The 19055-nt window shown below is 39.1% G+C and overlaps 1 protein-coding gene across 2 annotated transcripts in view; it reads right to left on the bottom strand.

The window, feature by feature from the left end:
• Positions 1–785: 785 nt before the first annotated feature.
• LOC127795663 (triphosphate tunnel metalloenzyme 3-like) overlaps positions 786–19055 on the bottom strand; it is a 35010-nt gene continuing 16740 nt past the window's right edge. The window contains exons 1-2 of one of the 2 annotated variants that reach the window (XR_008021845.1): positions 2104–2527; positions 786–1065 (exon numbers count right to left, since the gene is read on the bottom strand). The gene's annotated coding sequence lies outside the window, so the exon portion shown is untranslated. Of the gene's footprint in view, positions 1066–2103; positions 2528–19055 lie in introns of those variants that run through there. The other variant, XR_008021844.1, reaches the window with a different exon arrangement.

Here is a 19055-nt window from a genome sequence, read left to right as displayed (position 1 = left end):
ATAGCATCGACTATGAATTTTTACTAAAAGGATCCACAAGTTAACTGAATTCAAACAACCAAACATCTATTGGATGGAGTGGATTAGTTCATTCGTGATTTGATTTGAGGGTAAAACCCTCTTTTAATATTAAAAATTTAAGGTGCCCCATATTGTCATTTTTTATTTTTAAACAATATTACGTTATTTATTAATAGTATTATTTAACTTTTCAAATAAAGGGGATTGAGAAAGTCCATTCTTAATTGAATGTTTAACTAGATGAGTTTTAAAAAGGGTAAATACTAATAATTGAATTGTATTCGAAATAAGCTTTTATTTTATCTTTATAAATAATCTGTGTCACTTATTAAAAGCATATATTAAATTTGATGAATATAGAGTGAAAAGTTCACATCAAAAGTTAGCCAGTAGAAAGGATACATAACAACCATTACAAGATTAGGTATAGACAATCATAGACAAATACACATATTAAAATGAAATACAAAAGTAACTCTTACCTCATTCCGTTGAAACGCTATCGCCAATTGCATCTATGATCCACCTAGACCTAAACTTCTTCAGTCACAAACAGCTTCTCTAAGCCAATTTAGGCCCCGTTTGTTACAGCTTAATTAGAGAAATTATAGTTTCTAACTTCTCAAATTATAATTTATAGAATTTAAAATAAGTTGTGAACTTCATTTGCTATTGTAACGGCCTGCCTCTCGAAACTCTCGCTAGCATAGGAGACCCATAAGAAGGTCGTCACGCAGTGGCACAAAAGTAGACATGGACAAAACATCCACACAGCAAGCACAAACGAAACCTGACATAACAGAAGCGAAGCCACAAAACGCATACATACATACATAGCCAACCAGTACCCTCGCAGTTACATGGCCCATATATACAAAGTCCATACTGGTACATCATAAAAGAAAAGACAAAATAAGTTTCTGACATTCACAGAGACTCTAGACGCCATAGGACTCGAATGGATGGGATTGCTTTGTACACCGTTCTATCCAGTTAACTTACGCACTGCCACCCTCGCCCCCGCGATCTTGGCTTTTCCTTTGCCTGAAATGATAGTAAAACAAATGTGAGTCACAAGACTCAGCAAGTATAACGAGAAACAAGGCTAGTATAGCTGAAGATATAACCCTAAACCACCCGCACGCCACGTGAAAAACAAGCAACAACCCACACCCCCGCCCAAGACATACACATGCACAATATGAACCACAAGTCAAATGAAAACCACATAAATAACACATGCATAGAATGGTCCTTAGGGCCCACATAGAAGATACCGGCACCCAAGTCCTCAACAAACTTGCCGCTGCCATGAATTGGCAAACATAAAACCACAACCAAGTATAACCTCAAGTCGATACTCCCGCCTAAAATGGAATGATACTTATGTGAGGAATGCCAACCTCAAGTCGGTACTCACGCCTGAAACGAAATGGTCCTCCCGTTCGTGATAATAGTCTCGGATCGGTACTCCCGTCCGAAAGTGGTACTTCGAGTAATCAGAATCATCGTGCACATAGAACCATGTAATGCAACACATAAGAAATGCAATGGCTTCTGCAGCATAAACGTTATGACAAGGCCCCCATAAACCAAGCATCAGGCCATGTTACGTCCATATAGGAATATACCCATGCAAAGTGGTCTAAATGCATATGCTCACCTAAAGTACCCAAATTGGCTCTTAGACCAATCGTCATGTCAATGCTCACACATTTCCATACATACAAAGCATGACCCCCAATATATGCAACCCAACCCCAACACGCACTGCCATCTTCAACTATAATTAAATAAATAATAATTTCACACACAAAGACCCAAGGCCCACAACCGGCACATACACACCTCATCTGGAACCTAATCCAACCAGGTGCAACATCATTCCTAAGGAATTGGGGCGATACAAGGCCCTGTGTCAATTAACAAGAAATATTACACCAATCATAAAGATGGTTACTGCGTATAGTTACACAATCAATATGTGAAACCGAATAATAGCAAGGGAAGGAATAAAACATGAATAACAGGACTTGTAAAGGAATTAAAGCTCACAAAGAGGGAATTAAGAACTTGTCTTACTAAGCTTCGCAAGCTATACAAAAGGTTCTCGATGCCAGAAAACTCACTCCATCAGAGGCTTTCCACCCACTATTCAACTCGCTGCCAAAAAGGAAAAGAAAATGAGGAGAGAAGTAGAACCCCAACTCTCCCAAACAGCCTTCGACTCCCTGCCTTGCATTGTTGCCTTTTACTTTTCTTTCTTTTTCCTTCTTTAGCTTCCTTACTCGCACTTCGTCCTCCCGAATTCCTCACCGCCTCTCTCTGCCTTCTCTAATCTCTCCCCTTAGAATTCTGATTACTTTCCATTATTTATAGGCTATCTACATGGGTTTGGAAGAAGAAGGAAGAAGATGGGCAAAGCAGTGAGGCAGCGATGGAAGTGATGCAGCAGGATGCTGTAAGGAGCGTTGCCCAGGGAAAATTCGAGAGATAAAAAGAGACGCTAAGGACGGACTGCTAATGCTGCTGCCTTTTGACTTTTGTCCTCCTTTTATATCATCAGATATTCTAATATATATATATATCTCGGCAGCCAATAATATTCTACCAGCTACTCTCCTCTTCTTATTTCTTTGATTTTAATATAATAACAACTTATATATTTTATATACACCACGCATAGACAACATTGAAATTGACGACCTTCGAGGCTTGCCCTCCAACTCTCATCTTTCATCCTCCCAGGCGCAATCATGTGCTCTGCCATCCCCCATCCCCTTTGGTCTCCTTCTCTCAACCAATTTCTAGGGCAATTGTTGACTTCAAACCAATGAGATGTATATATATATATATATATATATATACAATATTGGATAATTTAAAGAATTAATATAATATTACTAATCCAACATAGCTTACATTCCCATATATAAATACATATAAATACATGCAGCAAGGCATAGCACCCATTCTATTACCTTCTCACACCTTTGCTTTAATAATCCACATTAGATATATATTAAGTTAATATAATATATAATCTTCATATGATATGTTAACTAAGTTAATATATGTTATTATTATAATATATTATCACACATATACTCATACAGTTATGCTCAGCCACCCCCATTTCACAACGTCTCCCACTTCCCTGCTTCGTTATTATCATTATTATTATTAATTTTCATTTAAAAATTTAATAAATTTAATATTCCCTACTAAATTTTTCATATCCACAAAACCTCCATAAATTATAAATCACTTCAAATTAATAACAATAATAATTATTTTATTTTATTTTTTTATTTCTAAAATACCGAGAAGTTACAACTGTAGCTTCTCATAAGTTGTAGTTAAACAATTGTGGTGTTTAATACCATAAGTTGTAAAATAACTTATTTTTGTATAATTATCCATAATACCCTTAGTAGTTATAGAATGATAATTTAAAAATTAATTAATGTATATGTATAAGTTTCAAGTGTTATAAAAAAATTAATTAATGTATAGAGAGAGATGGAGATGACGAGAAAGAGGAAAATATCTAAAAATGGAGATGGCGGTGGAGAAGAGAGACGCTTGATTGAGTGGACAGGAGGGTAATTCTTTCTTAAAAATAAGGGCAAAATTATCACAAAAATGTTATTAAAATGTGACCATTTAATCAGAAGTTGTAGAAGTTAGGGTACCCCAACTTTGAAAAAGCAAGCTTTCATCCCTTTTAAAAGCTAGTATAAACTATAAGCTAGAATTCTACAAGTTAAAACAAACATTACATTCCCGCTTTTTTGAAAATAGAAGCTAAAAGTTACAACTTTTAAGCTGCAAAAATAGGCCCCTACTCTGGAACCTGCTTCTTTGGTTGACCAAGCCACTTCCACAGATGCAAGGGACCAAGTCGGTCCACACTAGAACCCTTTGTCTCACCCACATTCTAGACAAGTGAGAAAGAAGGTGACTCCGAGCTGTGCTACGTTCTCCTTGGATGACCTGATCATCTCACGACGTTTAGAGCAAAAAAATAAGGAATAAGACAGATAGGAGAGCGATAAAGCAAAGGGAAGAAAAAGATGAACAGTGGATAAGCTTGCCTTTTCTTTTTTTTCCTCAATGAAATGAACAAATGAGATGGGAAAGTGGAGTGGCGTATCTCATACGCTGCTTCTTTTTCCTTTTTCTTTTATTTTTCTTCTTTTAATTTCTTCCATCTTTCTCTTTTTAGATTGTGTCTCCAAGATGCAATCATAGCCTCGGTAGAGCATACTGACTGAAACGACAAAAGAAAAACACATGAGATCTAATCCACTAAATGAAACTGTCGACCATGCAAGATGAATTGTAGGTAGTTTAGAAATTGTCGACCAATCCAAGAACAATTGTCAATCGTTTCGTGCTCTTCTCTCAAAGTTTCACCAAATTGCATTTAGATCCACCACTAACTCCTAATAGAACCAAGGGCCCTGTTAACTCTTAACGGTCTCCCTCAATTAGCTCTTAATAGATTGTTGATCCATTTGTTAACTGTTAACAACACATCCATCATCATTATCATTAACTCTTAATATGATTAAAAACACATGATAATAAGGAATCACTAATCCAATGCATTATGTAATACCCCATGTTCGTATAAAGTTGTCACGTAATTTCGATGAGTTTAGGATACCGAAAAATTGATTTTATAGCAATTTCAGGTATCGAATCAACTATAGGGAATGCCTTGGAGTGAAATTGTCTAAAGAAAATTATATGGTCTCGACAAGCGTATCGAGATAGGATTTATGGTATCGAAAGAAATCGGATCAGGAACAGTTTTCGGTACAGCTAAAATACAGCTATTGATTAGGCTGTAAAACCGAATTGTTGTAGGAAACTCCCGAAAAATCAACGGAACCCTAGGGGGGCTCCGGTTTTGCGTAACAAGCAACCCTTCAGTAGTTTCAGGAGGAAACAACAGCCCGATAAGGACATTGGGGCAAAATCATCATTATCAAGTAACTCTAAATTATTAATTTTGAATTTTTTGTATCGAAATACAATTTAATTCAGTGTTTGAGGCTATATTTGCAATTAGGGAATTTCATAGGTGAAATAAAGGTGAAATTGGGTATTTAAATATATATATTTTTATATAGTATAAAATATAGGTAATATATATATAGAGAGAGAATACGTGTGCATTCGCTGGCTGTGTAATGGCTGCCATGCTCTACAAATTGATTATGCACGCAAGAGAAAAGCCATGCCCTGCAATCTTTGATCCCATCCCTCTGCCAATTGATGGCTGCCACTTGAGTGATTTTCACACCAAGAAGGATGGGCAAGGCGGGTCGCTGGCAGCAGAAGTGGCTATAAAATGGGAAAGAATGAGAGGGAAGAGGCAGGGCCGAGAAATGCAATGGAGCTTGAGAGAGAGCGCTTGGGCTGAGCAGCGACCGCAATAGAAGTTGGTCGCGCGAAGAAGGAGGCGATTGGCGCGGAGGAGACCGGCAAGGTGAGGCCTAAAGCGGCCAGAGTGGCCGTAAGCTCGCGGCGACAGCCATGGCCGCAAGCTAGGCGACGCAACCAGGGGGCCACGGCGGCGGCCGTGTTCGACCAGCAGCAGCTGCGTCAGAGGTCGGCGGAGGTGTGGGTAGCGGCCAGCAAGGGTGGAGGAAGCTGCAATGGCGGCTGGCGGCGACGGAGGCAGGCGGAGCGGCTGCTAGGCGTGCGGCTATGGCAGTAGTCGCACGCAGGAGGGAAAAGAAGAAGGGAATAAGAAGAAAGAGGAAGGAAGAAGAAGAAGAAGAAGAAGAAGAAGAAGAAAAGGAAGAAAAGGAAGAAAATGAAGAAAAGAAGAAAGGAAAAGAAAAAAAAAGAGAGGAGAAGAAGAAGAAGAAGAAGAAGAAGAAGAAGAAGAAGAAGAAGAAGAAGAAAGAAAAGAAAAGGAAAAATAAATGGGAAAAATGTCGAAAAAAATCTTAGAAAAATCCCAAAAATAGGAAATTATGTTTTGATAATATCCCGGAGATTTTGGCAAGAAAAACGGTTCAGGCACGCATTTCGAAGATATGACACGCATACTGAGGAAGTCAGAGATGCTGAGTTAAGGTAAGTAAAATTTCCTAGAAAATTCTAGAAATTCAAGAATATTATTTTATAAATTTTCGTAGAGGAATATTTGAGAAAATAGTTTAGAAATATTTAGTTTGGATTTATTGAGGAAAATTAGGAAGAAATAGAAAGAAAATTAAAGAAAATGTCAGAAATTATGGAAAAATAGGTTTTAATATTTATTTAAATAAACATGGTGATTAGGATGCCTGAGTATTAAAGTTGAAGAGATTTGTGCAAATTTTGAGATTGACACGCAAATCGAGCCGATGCACGAATTTCGAGGTAGCCCGATAAGCTTGAGAAGGTAAGTGGTACTCCCCAATTAAAGTTAGTTTATGAAAAATGCTTGGTTTGTAAGTGGTTTATGTTCCTCGAAAATGTTTTCATCATATTGACATGCCCTGATATGCATCCATCACGTAGACTGCATACATGACATGACTATGAAATGCATAAATACATGTTGATATCATTGATCACTCGCATTTGAGGCCATAGGGAGTACGAACTGGCACCGCTACTTTACCAAGGGTGCACCCATACACCTCGGCTTCGAAAGAGGGGGCCGCAAAAATGGTAGGTAACATGAGGGGTGCAGTTGACACCTACGATGAAAGACATTGCATTCATGCACGAAATATGTTTTCTGTACCCTTACTTAGATGATTCATCATCTAACTTGGGTTTTGCCCCTGAAATATTCAAACGTTCTAGATGGAGATTGTAGCAGATACGAGGATAAATGAGGCATGAAATGGCACTTAGCAGAGTGCATGAGAAATGAAATGTATGTAACGTAGCCCCTGTATTTAAGTTCTGTTACTTTAGATTTTGAACGTTTTGAGAAATGTTGAAGATGTAAGAATTTATTTATGATTAATGTTAAGATATCAGGTTTCAATCATTGCTTCCGCATTTGATGTGTAAGTGATTCTCTTTCGAGAAAAATGATTGGAAATTCTGGGATGGATTCGAGGTATGATGTGATTTAGAATTAAGTTTGAAAGAAAAAAAAAATTTATTGTCCTGGAATTGTCCCAATTTATAACGCGCCCGGGAAACGGGGCATTACAGTTGGTATCAGAGCTTAAGATTATTGGAAGCCTTAAGTGACTCTGATGAAGTTAATATCAGACTTAAATCCTATTTGGAGATTAGGGAATAGCAATTGAGAGACTTAAGAGAATTCGATATTGATAGAACTAGTTAGTAAGAACCCTAAGTGGAGGTTCGAGGATTGTCGATTGAAGGCTTAGAGGTTATTGGATTTAAGTGTTGTATAGTGGAAGTGCATGTCTAGGCAAGTTCTGGCTAAGGAAAGACTTGGTATTTAAGTGTCTCCAATTTTAACCCACCTCTCTTTCCTAGGAACTCACTTGGTGTACTATTCATGTACAGACACTATTCCAGTATACGATTACTATTCTTGGTGAATAGTAAAAGCCTGATGGAAGTTAGTACAATGATCTAGCTATAGAAGTTAGGAACCGATGATATGATTCGGGTGTAAAGTTGACTCGGTAACCATGATTATGGATCTGAGAGATCTAGAGACTATTGATTTGAGGTCATTAGTTAGAATTCGTACAATGAAAGATAAGATAACTGATGGTTATCAAAGATGATTAAAATCAAGAATTATTAGTCTGATGTGACATGGCCTAGTTAAAAAGTTAGGATCAAATGATAAGTATTTTCGAAGATCATTTAGTGTCTCGGTAATTAGATGTAAAGATCAGAGATCCAAAGGATTGGGTCAAGCAAGAGGCCGAAGATGGCCAAGTGATGGCGTATGAGTTGCATCAATTAATGAGGTGATAGTAGTGCAATTGATGTGACTTGCAGAGAGGGGATAAGGAACGTGATGGCACTATTGGTTCGGTATTTGTAGTGATAGATCTGGATCTAGGAACCCACGTGCAGATAGTTGATAGATGGCTTGCGATAAGGCACGGGAAGCCCGTCGATAGAAGCATCACAGTAGACTGCCTGGGAGACGATCAGACGCTGAAAATCTGGGACAGCCCAATAGGATCTGTACCTTATATGGGTCTAAGTCCCAATGGTCTAGGAGGCGAGGTGTGCCAATAGCTGTGATTGATCGAGGCCGAAAACTTAGGGAATCAACTCGAAATGAAATGGATTGAGTATGGATTGAGTGTCCTATTTAAAGAATTGTATCAGGGTCCGTGGTCATCTTGGGAGTAGGTGACATGACAAACAATGCGAGGCTCGAGGAGTAGAATACTTCGGTACCTAGTCTGACAATGGGGTCATGAATGGTCTTGCATCGATAGTCAGCGGGATCTAAAGATCGAAATGCGAGAGTCAGTGAATTCTCGGTAAATGAGATTTCGGGTAATACAACATGGCCAGTTCAAGTCCCTGACGATGAATAGTAAGATAAAAACCTCGGTTCAAAGTAGAGTTCGGGTATCGAAAAAAATAAAAGAGTTGCTTGATAGGTCGTATCGACCCTAAAGGAATGATAAGAAAGTCTAGTCAACGGAGGTTGTGACTATGGTTTAATAGGACAAATAGACCTGCGAAATCAGGTAAAGTTGTTAGTGGTCAACCCGACAAGAAGAACTCGGAAGCACCATGATGAAGGGTGGATTGAGAGCAATTGTTGTAAGGAAATAGAGTTCTTGGAAAATGATTAGAACCAGATATCGTGATCTGATTTGAGAGATAAATCGGTTTATGATTCTTGAGGAATTTCGTTAAAAAAAAAAAAAGAGAAATGATTGGAGCCCATTAAACATGATCTGATCCGTGATCTTCCAAGATGAATCGATTTGGATTTTCGAGGAATTTCCCTTAAGGGATGAGAATCTAAGGATTTGTGATGAGACTTTAAAGTTTTCCAAGAAAAGATTTGGAAGGTCCTTAGGTAATCTCGTTAAGGAAATAGAGATTGATTTTCTTAAGTTGTGAAAGTCACGATTCGGTAAGAATCGGAGTATCATGGGAGACGTAAGTTCCTACCCACTCCAGTTAGTGGGATGGTTATGGATTGATGTCTTTGAGAATCTTTGGCGTATATGAGAGAGACAGGTAATGACAGATATGCTAGGATGTTAGAAATAGATCAAAATCTATTGAAGATCTAAGATTTTCGATTTTGAAGAATAAAGGTCCTGTTGGGTTAGACGATTAGTCTAAGATAGCCCTGGTGGGCAAATCAAGGATGTGTAGCTGGGTGATGATTAAAATGATGTCAGTAAGTTACGAAAATAAGGAGCCTACTAAGATATGGTACATGCACTTGTGGTTAGTGAAAAGTCGTAAGAAAAATGAAAAATACCAAAAGGTATTCTCGGAAGATTTATCGGAATTATTTCTTAATGATGAAATTGCCAATAATAGCTTGAGGTTATTGGATGCTTAGCTATAAGTAGCTTGATTGAGGACGTAAATTATCAAAGATGTGATAATTAAGAGTAGATATATCTACCTCGAATTTGGTGAATTATAAAACAACTGCAAGAGGCTATGGTATTTTCTATGATTAATGCATAATCGAGGAGTAAAGTAAACCCTTGCAATATTAAGGATACGTGTGACGCTTTTCATTGTGACGCTTAAGGGTAAATGGTCCCGAGATTTTGATTAGATGATAACGATGTCACAGATTGTGTGAACTAAGAGGCTAGAATAGTACAAATAAAGTTGATAGCACTATTGTCAAGACAATTAGACATTAGAGTCAGGAAGCAAGTCTAGAAATTGTGAGTTGGCAAGTGAACTTGTGTTACGATTGACTGGGAGTCAAAAGAACCGATGGTCAGATACAAGGAAAGTAATCAGATGATTTTATTTATGGTAAAGTATGATTATAGTCAATTGGCATGCGATGGTGTCTTAAGGATCGAGCAAGACTAAAGTTAGTTGACATGAAACGTTATTACTCGAGGATTAGTTCGAGCAAATTTGAGGATCACTTCGAAAAGTGCGAGGAGTTATGGGTATATAGATGAATGTGTATTAGTTTGGCGACCAAGTAACAAAAGAGCGAGCGATGCAAGGATATTAGTATTGCTAGACTTGGAAGACAACGTTAGATTTCGATCGATATTAAACTTTAAGTTACAGAAAGAAGATTTGGAGACAGATAGAATTTATTAATAAACTGTAAAGATTTCTTGATGAGATAATTATATGACATGATTAGAAGATGATCATGGTCAATTATCAGAAACTTGAGGTTATATCAGGTGACAAATACCTACGAGAATGAGGAAACAGCAGTTATAAGAAACCTCGAATAGGTTGGCTCGAGTAAAGATCAAGCAATGATTATGTTTGAGATGACCTAAGGTAAGGCATAGCTAGTTTCAAGAATAGGTGATGACATATAACTGTGATGTTTTTGGATCCAAGGGTTCGTGAAATAGTTTGATGACATAAAAAATATTTCTTTAAGGATCAGTTTGATAAAAGTCAAGATGTATCGAGATCAGGGACTTTTGTGCTAAGGTTGGAAGATTATCAAAGCATGATTGATTAGTTCAAGATAGATGACATCGTAGGAAATCGGAATTAGAGGAGTGCTGTGATGCAATCATTTATGGTATTGTGTCTCCAAGATGCAATCATAGCCTCGGTAGAGCATACTGACTGAAATGACAGAAGAAAAACACATGAGATCTAATCCCACTAAATGAAATTGTCGACCGTGCAAGACGAATTGTAGGTAGTTCAGAAATTGTCGACCAATCCAAGAACAATTGTCAATCGTTTCGTGTTCTTCTCTCAAAGTTTCACCAAATTGCATTTAGATCCACCACTAACTCCTAATAGAACCAAGGGCCCTGTTAACTCTTAACGGTCTCCCTCAATTAGCTCTTAATAGATTGTTGATCCATTTGTTAATTGTTAACAACACATCCATCATTATCATTATTAACTCTTAATATGATTAAAAACACACGATAATAAGGAATCACTAATCCAATGCATTACTTAGTATGTGTGTGACCTTCTAAGTTCACCATCATGTAGCAATTAGGACAAACCAAACTCTTTGGCACTAATCGAACACGTCAGTCTATTATTAAAAACTCTTTATTTCTTCACAACACTCCAAAAGTTCCCGAATGACCTCTAGTATAATATTAGGACGATCCTAATGGAAATGAAATCAATACTTTAATTAACTTATTAGGGCTCTTGATTACCATAAAATATAATTCTTTCACTGACTAGCATCCCAACCAAGTAAGAGCCATGGACTGATTAAACTCATAGGACTCGACAATTATGTTAAGATGAAGTACGATGTGGTCGAGATGACATATCAGAACTCTTTTTGACATCAAAAACTCTTTCTGATCTTGTGTACCCTGGTCAATGGTTTTCTAGCCACAACCAACTACAACCGCATAAAATGTTCACCCAACAACGAAGGTTAATGGATCTCATCAGTGAGCATCTGCCTCCATATGCCACTACATAGAAACTAAACAAAGAGCATTCCTACCTCTCACACCGGATGATTTCACTCAACGAAAAATCTCCGACACTAATACTATAAGGAATATTTTGTCTATTCCTAAGCCCATATAGTAGAATTATGAATTCTCGTTTACCAACAATTGTTGTTACATACATTATGGTAATATGTGTGTAGGCAAAGTTGTGTTAGTAAATGGTCTATATTTCTTTGAAACACATGCATGTGAACATAATTATCAAATAGTTGCTAATTCTAATTCCACCTTAAAAGAGAAATGTTATCGAGATAATCAAATTAATCCCATGTGATTGTGGCACTTTAGGCTAGGTCATATTGGCGAGACTTAACTTACGAAATTAGCTCAATGAGGGTTTATTTTTTATTTAGGTTCTAAACTTGGGCCAACTTGTGAGTCATGTATTCTCGAAAAAATGACTAAGTCTCATTTTGTTGGATAATGGGAAACGACTACTAAATTGTTAAGGTTGGTGTATTCTAATGTATGTGGGCCCATAAATGTTATGGCTCAAGGTGGTTATGTTTACTTTATGGCCTTTGCTGATAATTTATCACGGTATGGTTATGTGTACTTGATGAAGTACAAGTTTGAAGTCTTTGAAAAGTCCAAAGAGTTCAAGGCAAAAGTAAAAAATTAATTAAAAAAGAGTATCAAGATTCTTTGATCAAATCAAGGAGGTGAATACTTGAGTATTGAATTTTTTGATTATCTTAAAGCTTATGGTATTGTTTCACAGTTGTCACCTCTTTATACTCCACAGTTGAATAGTGTGGCTGAATGTAGAAATCGGTCTATGCTAAGCTATACAGATTTGTCTATTTCATTGTGGGGTTATACTATTCTTTTTGTGATTTATCTATTAAATCATGCTCCAACTAAGACTATATCAACTATGCCATATGAGATATGGGTTGGGAGACCCCCAAGTCTTAAGCATATTAGGATTTGAGGTTGTCTTATTCATGTAAAGAGGTTGAGGATAGAGAAATTAGATCCTAGATCTAAGAAGGGTCATTTTGTGGGGTATTCTAAAAATAGTTCAGGTTATTATATTTATTTTCTGGCTGGCCTAAGAGCTGTAGTCGCTAAAGATATCATCTTCTTAAAAGAAGAGTTCATCCAGGAAGGTGGTATGGGAAAGAAGATAAATTTGGTAGAAAAAGAGTCTTTTGTTCCATAGATGTTAACTCAAATTATTGAGCAAGGTGAACCGAGTCAGATTAATGATCCACAGGTTCCCCGTAGGTTTGGTAGAGTATCCCATATTTCAGATTGATGGTATAGTTTATCAATAGAGGAGATACACATAAATTGTTCTTGTATGGAGATAGTAACAAGTAAGTTGATCCTACTACTTATGAGGAGGAGATATGCGATATCGATGCCTTGAAGTGGCAAATAGCTATGGATTCAGAGATAGAGTCTATGTACTCCAACCAGGTCTAGGTCTTGGTTGATCCATTTGAGAGAATTGTTTCTATTAGGTGTGAGTGGATCTTCAAGTGAATGATCAATATTGATGGGTAAGTTTCCACCTATAAAGCTCGGTTGGTGGCTAAGGAATATCATCAACATCAAGGAATTGATTATGACAAGACTTTTTCACTTGTCGTGATGTTGAAATCCATCAAAATGATGTTAGCTATTGTCGTGTACTATGACTATGAGATCTAGAAGATGGACATCAAGACTGTAATACCCGAGAAATTTTAAATGACTCAAGGGAAATTTATCTTGGGGCAAAAAATGGAATTTAAGGATAAATTGAGGGTATAGGGGTAATTTATTACCGTATAAGTGAATGAATAGACTGCCGGGAGTGCCCTGGAGCCGAGATGCCAAAGGAAAATGAGGTGGCATTAACGAGCACCCTGAGATATGATTTATAGCATCAAAAGAAATAAGATCGAAAACAGTTTTTGGTACAACTAAAATGCAGCTGCCAATTAGGCTGCAATACCGAATTGTTATAGACGACCTCTCGAAAGTCAACAGAAGCTTGAGGGGGCTTCGCTTTTTCATAAGGAACAACCCTTTAGTCGTTTTAGGAAGAAACGAAGAGGTTTAGGGCCAAAACGAAGATACAGGTCTAAGTGCAGTTTTTTTGAAATTGCTAGAGGGAGGCAGAAACGATATTTTTTCAGAATCCTCAGGGGTCAAATTGATGTTTTAGGACTTGAGGGTCTTGAAAGCAATTATCAACAGTCGAGGAGCTGGGTGAAAATTGGCCAAAGTGCAATTTTAAGAAAACCTCCAAACAACCATGGCCGACCAACCATCAAATCATTGAAATCAGCAACAGGGATGGCATAAGGGTTGCTCAGGGAGAATCTTTTGTAAAGCGCTTGGCCGACAACAGGCATTGGGGGCCAGAAAAAGCAGAAAAAGCGGCTAAAAGTTGGCCAACGTGGTGCACGCCTGCAACTCGCTTTGGTGGTCAGGTAAGGGTGTTTCTAGGTCGATCTAGGGTAGGTAAATCTTCCTAAGGCAATGGGTTGGCTAAGCAAGGGCTTTTGGAAGCTCGATTTTGCCTGAAAATAGGCGTCTATGGTGGCCGAAAATGGAGAAAACTTGGAGCTCCAAATCGACCCACTTTTCGAATGAATTGAGCCTTCAAATTAAGGAGCTTTTGTTGCTCATGAGGAGAGGAAGATATCTGGAGAATTAGAGGCATTTTGGTTGAGGTTTCATGGCGATTCGAGCTTCGCCGGAAAGAGGGAGGCGGCGGCTGTCGAGACTTCAAACGCCCGATTGGGTGCCTTCCGGTGCTCATTTCGAGCCAAGATCGATGCCATATGGATCGAATGGAGGAGGGCAAGAGAATGGTGTCAAAATCCAGCATCGTCGGCATGGCCGGCACCGGAGAAGAAGGCCAGCGCGTGGCCTTCATGCGTAAAGCCACGCGTTAGCGCGGGGGGGCACGTGCATGGGCCAAAAATTCTGGAAAAATCTTGGGAAAATCAAGAAAAATGTTTTATGGAAGTTCATGCAAAAAGATTGGGATTTGGGATTCCCGATGTCTCAGTTTTCACACCAAATAGCCTCGTTTTGTGTGAAAACGTAACACCTGGGTAAGTCTAGTATTTTGGTGCAACTTTTGAGAGTTGGCACGAGAATCAAGGTCGGGCATGCATATTGAGGGGTGCACGCTTTTCGAAGTGTCTTGATCTTTGGGTAAAAGTGAGTTTTCCTATCCTAACTATGGTTTCATGAATGGTTTTCTCACAAGAACTTATATTCATGACATGTTTGTTATATATGCATGTTGTTATAAATGCAATATCCATTTTGTCATATTGCACGGAAAGTCTTGATAATATCATAATACGATATTATTGTCACATTGATATTTGTGCATGGGAATGGGATGTCGCCCCCAGAGTGTAGTCATAATTCTCCTAGGGTAATGATGGAATAACGTTAGGCTTATCCTGTAGAAGTTCAGGATTTGCCTAGGATTCCGTGCCGGGAAGATGGGTCTGGGAAGTTACATTAAGGCAAATGTTGTTCATGTTATTGCATCATGCATTCGTATATATATGTTTTTGGACCCTCACTAGAAGTTTCATTTTCTAATGGGTTATGCCCCTAGAATATTCAACGTTTCAGTTTAGACTTGCAGCTTAGGCAAGGAGCAGGTTGAGATGAGACGGCACGTGATGGGGTGGTCGAGGGATTCAGCAAGCTGACTCGGATATGTTTTAGCTGATGTTTTATTAATGATTAGCCTTGTTAGAACATTATGGAATCTCCATGTATTTATGTATTTCAATATTGAGGATATGATGTTAACTATGGTACGGATTCTTATGTTATAAATAAAGTGAATTGATTATGTACCATATCAGGTTTAGATTATCGCTTCCGCATTTTTAATGATTTGTTGGGGGTTTTGTTTGGAATTCGGTACTTAAGGTTAAGTTATGTACCAAGAAAGAATGAAAAAAATAATTTATGTATATTTTGGGCCCCAGTATAGTGACACGCTCGATAAGAGAAAAGTGGGGTGTTACAGTTGGTATCAGAGCGGAATTGTTGAAGACATAGGAAATGTCTGATCTTTAAGTGACTCTAGTATAGTCGATATTAGAGCGAACCTAAGGAAAAAGTCATGTGTGGCTAGATAAGGAAAGCCACCGTAAGATTTGGGTATTGACGGTTACTAAATAAGTGTAGTGTAGTGGAAGTGCATGTCTAGGAAAATTCTGGCTAAGGAAAGACTTGGTATTTAAGTGTGTCCATTGTGACCCACCTCTTTTTCCTGGGAACTTACCTGGTATACTATTCATGAGCATACACTATTTCAGTAGACGACTACTATTCTTGATGAATAGTAGAATGCCTGATAGAAGCTAGTGCAAGATTAATCTGATGGCCTAGCTGTCAAGTTAAGGATCGAAGGATAAAGAGTTTTGAGGATCATTTAGTATCTCGAAAATATGATGTAAAGATAAGGGATCCATCGGATTGGATCGAATGAGAGGCCAAATATGGCCAAATAATGGTGTGTGAGTGCGTCAATTAATTAGCTAAAAGTGGTGTAACCGATGTGGCTCGCAAAGACGGGATAAAAAAAACCCTAGCAATGTGACGACACTACTGGTCGGTGTTCGCAGTGACAGATCTAGATCTAGGGACCAAGGCAGAAGGCTTGTAATGAGCTTATGATCGACGTACCATGGAAGCTTGTAAACTGTCTCGCGGTATGGGTCTGGGACCCAGGGTCTAAGTTACTTAGTGAACTGCCGAGGAGACGATCAGATGCTGAAAATATGGGGCAACACAGTAGGGTCTATACCTTATAGAGAATTCCAAGTTCCAATGGTTTAGGATGCGAGGTGTGCCGCTAGTTATTGTTGATCGAGGCCAGAAGCCTAGGAAATCAACCTAAGGTAAGATGGATTGAATATGGACCGAGTGTCCTATTTAAAGGATTGCATTGAGGTTCATGGTCATCTTTGGGATTGATGACACGACGAGCAATGGGAGGCTCGAGGGCCTAGAATGAATGTTCTTGCAGAATGAGTTAGACTCATGGCAGTGACAAGAAATGATAGTTCTGCGAGAACTACGACGAGACCATGCAGCTTTCATCTGGGACAAACCCATGTAAGGGCTAACGTATGATGTAAGCCTACTATGTGATCGGAGTGATGATGACAGCTTGTGTGCTGGCTGGTGGTAAGTGTAGTGCATAGGAAGGACTAATTTAATGGTCATGTGCCGATGGTCAACTGGATTTGAAGAACAAAATACGAGAGTCAGTGGATTCTCAGTAAATAAGATTTTAGGTAATGGAGCATGGCTAGTCTAAAACCTTGACAATAAGTTGTGAGATGGCAACCTTGGTTCAAGGTAGAGATCAGGTACCAAAAAGGAAAGAATTAATTGATAGGTCATATCGACTGAAAAAGGAATGATGAGAAGTCCTAGTCAACAGAGGTTGTGACTATGGTTCAGTGTGCCTGCAGAATCAGGTAAAGTTGTCGGTAGTCAAACTGACGAGGAGAACTAGAAAGCACCATGATGAATGGTGGATTGGGACCCATGATTGCAAAGAAATTGAATCCATGAGAGATAATTAGAACCAAATATCGTGATTTGATTTGGGATCTTCGGAGATAAATAGGTTTGGGATTCCTGAGGAATTTTCTAAAGAGATCGATTTTAAGGGTCATAGGGGATCTAGGGATTCATGATTGAGGGAATCAAGTGATGGCAGATGTGCCAGAATGACAGGCTGCAGTAGGGGAAGCTACAGACCTAAATCGATTAAGAGATCCAAGATTTTCAATTTTGGAGAATGAAAGTCTCATATGGCTAGACGGTAAGTCTAGGTAGCCTTAGTAGGCATATTGAGAAATATATAGCTGGACAATCATTAAAATGATGTCAGCAAGTTATGAAAATAAGGGGCCTATTGTTATGAGGTATAGGCACCTGTGGTCAGTGAAAATCCGTAAGAGAAATGGAAAATAACCAGGATATATTCTCGGAAGATTTAACGGGATTATTTCTTAACGATGAAATTGCCAATGATGGCTTGAGCTTATTGGATGCTTAGCTATGTGTGACTTGATTAAGGATGTGAATTATCATGTGATGATTAAGAGCTGGTATTTTTATCTCGATTTGATGAATTATTAAAACAATTGTAAGAGGCTGAGGTATTTAATGATCAATATACAATGGAGGGTAAAACAAGGGAATGGAACATTAAAAGTACCAAAGCATAATATTCATTCCATATGTTCAAAATAGTTAAAAGAGATCAAGCCATACAATTACTCAAAGGAAAAAGGCAAACCATAAAACCGATGATGATACCAATGCTCAGTGAGGACGACGGTTGCCAAACACGACAGGTCCCAGCTCATCAATGTCATCTGGGGGTGGCATCTGGCTACTGCTAGCTTTTCCAGGGTAAGGTGGAAGAGTAGCCTCTGAGAAACTAGGATGAGGGACATCTTCTGGGATGATAGGAAGATCGGAATTCTAGCTTGGGTTTTGATTCGGTTGAGGAATAGGTTAGGGATACGAAGAATAATATGCGAATAGTGAATCTTACAAATAAGCTCGGTAAGCTTGCAACTCACTAACCTGTTGCTAAGGGCAAGAATATGAGATACATAGCCATAGACGGGATCTTAAAGTCGGGCTTGACCTTCAAAGAGGAGTGTATCGGAAGCCTAAAATCGATCGCTGACCGGAAGCAGAGCTAGGAAGTTGACAACATTCTTGACAGTAAAAACATCGCGGATGGCGACAAAATGAGCAATACCATTCTCACAATGGAAGTAAGGAGCAGAGATACACTGTGAATTGCATCCTTTATTTAAGACTATGCAGGCACCGCATTGAGACCGGGGCCTTGGTATATTGCCCCATGGCATGTTACGCCTTGGCATGATAGATCTGGGATCTGGCTAAATCTAAACAAATCAGATATGGGTCGAATCTAAATGGATAGGTCAAAATAGATATGGGTCAAATTTAATGGGCTGAATCAAGGATGGGTCAAACCTGAAGCGGATCGAGTCGGGTCGGGTCGAGTCGAGTCGGGTCAGATCGACCCAGATCTGGCAGCAGCGGTAAGGACAGCGATGGTGCAATGGCAGTTGAGGGAAGCTAAGCGAGGGCCGGTGGCTGCGTGAGGGAGCTGGCAATGGCGGCGGTGTGCCGGATCTGGCCGACGCGAGGGCTGATTGGGCCTGCGATGATGGTGGGGAGGAGCTGTGATCGGCGGTTGGGGCACGGGGAACTCGCACGGTGGCTCGCGGCCGATGGTGGAGCAAGTGCTGGAGGCGGTTGCAGAGGGGGTAGCGGCGGTCGTCGGAGGTGGTGGCGATGCTGGAAGGCGGCGGCGGCGGTCGGTGGCTATTCATGCGCAGTGTCGGCAGAGGAAGGAAGAAGAAGAAGAAGAAAGAAGAAAAAGAAATAAGAAAGAAAAAGGAA

The sequence above is a fragment of the Diospyros lotus genome, chromosome 2 (assembly GCF_014633365.1).
Source record: "Diospyros lotus cultivar Yz01 chromosome 2, ASM1463336v1, whole genome shotgun sequence".
Lineage (NCBI taxonomy): Eukaryota > Viridiplantae > Streptophyta > Magnoliopsida > Ericales > Ebenaceae > Diospyros > Diospyros lotus.
Note: the sequence above shows the minus strand (reverse complement) of the source record. Positions and strands in the feature narration are given on the sequence as shown.